Source organism: Hemiscyllium ocellatum, chromosome 7 (genome assembly GCF_020745735.1).
Source record: "Hemiscyllium ocellatum isolate sHemOce1 chromosome 7, sHemOce1.pat.X.cur, whole genome shotgun sequence".
NCBI lineage: Eukaryota > Metazoa > Chordata > Chondrichthyes > Orectolobiformes > Hemiscylliidae > Hemiscyllium > Hemiscyllium ocellatum.
In genome coordinates, this window is record NC_083407.1 from 117,684,327 (window position 1) to 117,688,681 (window position 4,355).

The following is a 4,355-nucleotide window of genomic DNA, read 5'->3' on the forward strand; positions in this document are numbered from 1 at the left end:
CCTACGAGAGACTCCAGGACCAGAAAAACATTAGCTGACCCTTAATTCAAGAATCCTCACGTGTGGGGAAGCAGGCTAGTCGGCCGTTCCAGTCGATATGGTCCCTCCAAAGGGCATCCCCCCAGATCCCACGCTATTCCCAATCCCATAAGCCTGCATTTCCCATTGTTGATCTCTTTAACTGGCACATCTTTGGTCAGAGGGAGGAATAAAAACGCAAACATTCAGACAATGTGCAGACTGCCCACAGACAGAGACGCAAGGCTGGGATCGCGCCCGGGTTTGTGATGCAGCCAGGCAGCAACGAACAAGGGGCGAAGAATAAATGTTGTCCTCTCCAGTCATACTCACACCCTGTGTGTGAATGAGAAAGAATGAAAACACATTCACAACATGGAAAACAGCATTTGTTTCTGAGTGGTCATAATTTGAAATGATCGTTCACTCTGGATAGAAAAAATGACGCCAATACCACAGAGAAAGCAGGACAATTTGGGAACTGCTGGAAGGGATTCAATTAACCACAGAAATGGAACCTCATTTAATCAGTAACACTGGGGAGAGGCCGTTCACCAGTCCCGTGATGGGAAGGGATCACTGAGCAAAACCACCTCCGGAGACTCCAGCAGGATGACATATCCCATCAGGTGTTCGATTATGCTGTCAATGCTGCTGTTAATCCCAACCAACTGTCTGTTCCATAGCGTAAGTCATAGAGTCATACAGCATGAAAACAGGCTGGTCAGACTGACCAATCCATGTTGAACATACTGCCAAACTAATCTAGTCACATTTGCCTCCTCCTGTACCCGCTGAGCGGTGATAATATAGTTTTATTACTTTATCGTTAATCCAAATCCCAGGTAATATTTTGGGGACAAAGGGTTCAGATTCTGGCAGGACAGATGATGGAGTTTGAAAACTCTCGTGATGACCTGATTCAGTTGGTGTGGAAACTCCCACCTGATTCACTCATGCCAGTTCAGGAAGCAAACTGCCATAGTCATCTGTTCTATCCCACGTGAAACTCCAGATACGTAATGTCGTGGTTGACTCCTAACTGTCCTCTGGTAAATAACTGATGCACTAGGCATGAAAGAAAAGATTTTATTTTTAAAATCCACTTTCCCATTCATGGATGGATCCAATTTTCCTTTAAATGTTGCAAATGCATCCTCGTCCATCACTTCCTCAGCAAGATAATTGCACACGTAAAACACCCTCTCTAAACGAAATGCCTCACATCTTTTTTATAATGTCTCTCTTTTTCACTTAAACATATGCCCTCTCGCCTTGAACTCCCCCTTGTGGGAAAAGGCAGCTATCGTTACCTTTAACTTACCTCTCTATAATTCATAAACTTCTGTCAGGTCGCCGCTCAAATCCTTAACCTAGAGTGAAAACATTCTCAATAGGAAAAAGTGAAAACTGCAGATAAGAGATCAGAGTCGAGAGTGTGCTGTGCTAGAAAAACATTGCAGGTCAGGCAGCATTTGAGGAGAAGGAGAATCGACGTTTCAGGCACGAGCCTGGTGAATGACACTTGCGTGAAAAGTTGATTCTCCTGTTGCTCGCATGCTGCCTTATCTGTTGTGGTTTTCCAGCACCCCAATCTTGAATCTGAAAATACTCTCAGCCTATCCAGCCTTTCATTTTAACTCAAACCTTCCACAGGCAACATGCGTGTATACCTTTTCTGAACCTACTCCAGCTGAATAATGTCATTCCTACAACTGGGCGACCAGAATTGGACGTAATATTCCAGAAGAGGCATCATCAATGTCCTGCAAAACTTCAACATAACGTCCCAACTCTTGTGCACAAAGGACTGAGCAATGAAGGGAAGTGTGCCAAAGGGCTTTTAACCATCCTGTCTGTGTGCGATGCAAACTACAAGGAATTATGTACCTGTACCTCTAGCTTCCGTGTTCTCCAACACTACGCAAAGCCCTACTCTTTTTGATGTACCAAAATGCAATACCTTCCACATTTATCCAGATTGAACTCCATGTTACATTTTTCAGTCCATCGGCTCATTGGATTAAGATCCTTTTGAGTCTTAGATAATCTTCCTCACTGTCTTCAATTCTGATGTTGCCTGAAAACCTACGAAGCATGCCTGCTGTGAGTTCCACTGTTTTCTCAGATAGATCAATGACTCATATTTACTTGTCGTGGCCGTCATTTAGCAGTGTGCAGATCATATAACAGTTAGTCATGCAATTAACCATGAGGAAGAAAGCCTCAGACTACAGGGAGATATCAAACAATTGGAAAGAAAAATGGTGAAAGCAATTCATTCCAGGCAAGTGGGCGATTGTGAAGCAGAATCAAACTTAAACCAACCGCCCACGCTCTAGTTGAGGCACTCAGCTGTCTCAGTAAGATGCACTGCAGATTGCTATGTTATTATAAACGGGAACAAACTTTCCCTTCCGCCGGCCCTTTGACCAGGAGCACTCCCAACCTCGGAATTGCTTGTGCCTCTAAACAGTCATAGAAAAACCGTGCATTCACCGGAGCCATCGAGTATCTCTGCGACCTTATTCCGAACCCGATTTCTAGTTGGATCTTCGCGACTGCGCCACTCAGTTCCTCTGATTCTGGGGCTGGGAATTGGGACAATGTGGCAGCAGTGGTTACTGTCTTGTGTGGGGAAACCGGAGAAGGATCCGATGTTAAACTGCATTGCTATTGAAGCATACATTTCAACAACACCTGCACTGTCCCTGGAGTCTTTGATGTTTTGGAGAAATCTATTTATCTCAGCTTTCAGCATATTAATGATGGAATCACCACAGCTTCTGGGGGCATCGATGATAAACGGTCAGCCTATTCTGATTTCCCACATATCTGCCACTGTTCGCTCAGCACTGATATTGTGCATTTTTTGCTCTGCCTAACATTTCTTATGCTACTGTACTAGCGCTGTTGGCGTGCTTGTGTGTGGGATGCCGTGATCGTATAGTGGTTAGTACTCTGCGTTGTGGCCGCAGCAACCTCGGTTCGAATCCGAGTCACGGCAGCATTTGCTCTATCTGCCCCAGTTTTTGTGAAACACAAAGGAATCAATTGTTTTAACGTGGTAATTTTCTCCAAGGTGATGACGTTTTTCCTTCAAATTCTGCTCGCTCACATCTCTGTGTTTCATATGTCAGAATTCAAATCCACCCGTTCTCAGAGATTTCTCTCCATCCTGCGATCACAAACTGAACTTTCCGTCCCACACCCCCGTTTCATTAATTTAGAGACTCCGGTGTTGGACGATGGTGCGCAAACTTAAAAATCACACAACACCAGGTTAGAGTCTAACAGGTTTAAATGAGCACTAGCTTTCTGAGCTATGCTCTTTCATCATGTGATTGTGGAGTCATTTCCTGTTTCATGAAGGCACTCCCGAATCTAACACTGACTCTCACCTTGATACCAATCAGTCTGTGCTGCTGCATCAATGTTGCTGAGTGAACGTTCCCCAAGCTCATGATCGGGACCTGAAGACCAGTTGATCCATTTGGTTACCACTGTTGGTGAGATCAATGCTCATGTAGCAGCTTTTACTGACATGGACCAGAGATTATTGGGGGTCAAGCTCAGGAAATTGACGCAGGACAATATCGAGGAAAAGCGACTTCATTGGGAAAGATTAGTTTCACAGGTTTTCTGCAATGGCCGAGCGCTATTACCACTGGACTGTTGACTCAGATACCAAGCAAATGAACCAGGGACCCGGGTTTGACTCCGACCACGCCAGGTGTTAGAATTGGGATTCAAATAATATCTGGAATTACGAATCTAATAACTCCTATAAATCCATGGTCAATTGTTGAAAAAACAAAACCATCGGGTTCACTGACATCCTTTAAGGAAAGAAACTGCCATTCTTACCTGGTCGGGCCTGCATGTGACTCCAGACTCACTGCAATACGGTTGAGTCTCAACTGCCCGCTGTGCAATTAGGGATCACAATCAACCCTGCGGAGGCAGTGACGCCCTCATACTGTAACAGAATAGAAAAAAAAGTTCATTCGGCTCTAGCTAGATTACTGTGTGCAGTTCTGCAATTCACAGTATAGCAATGATGTGATCGCACTGGGAACGTTGAAGGAGAGATTCACTGGGATATTGTCTGGGCTGGAGAGTTTCATTTATGAGGAGAGATTGGACAGACTGTGGTTGTTTATCACCGAACAGAGGAGATTGGAGAAGACATGACTGAAATGTACAAAATAATGACGGATATGGATAGGATAGACTGAAAGAAGCGTTTGTTATTGATGGAGGGATCGAACACCGGGGCCAAGAGATTTCGGGAAAAGGCAAAAAGGTTTGAGTAGATGTGCGGAAAGGGTCAGAGA

The 4,355-nt window shown here is 44.6% G+C and overlaps 1 non-coding gene across 1 annotated transcript; it reads left to right on the forward strand.

Annotated features, from left to right (window-relative positions):
* The first annotated feature begins 2,953 nt into the window (after window positions 1–2,953).
* On the forward strand, window positions 2,954–3,025 carry trnah-gug (transfer RNA histidin (anticodon GUG)). Its single transcript has one exon. It is a non-coding gene; the product is annotated as a tRNA-His (tRNA).
* The last annotated feature ends 1,330 nt before the right edge of the window (window positions 3,026–4,355 follow it).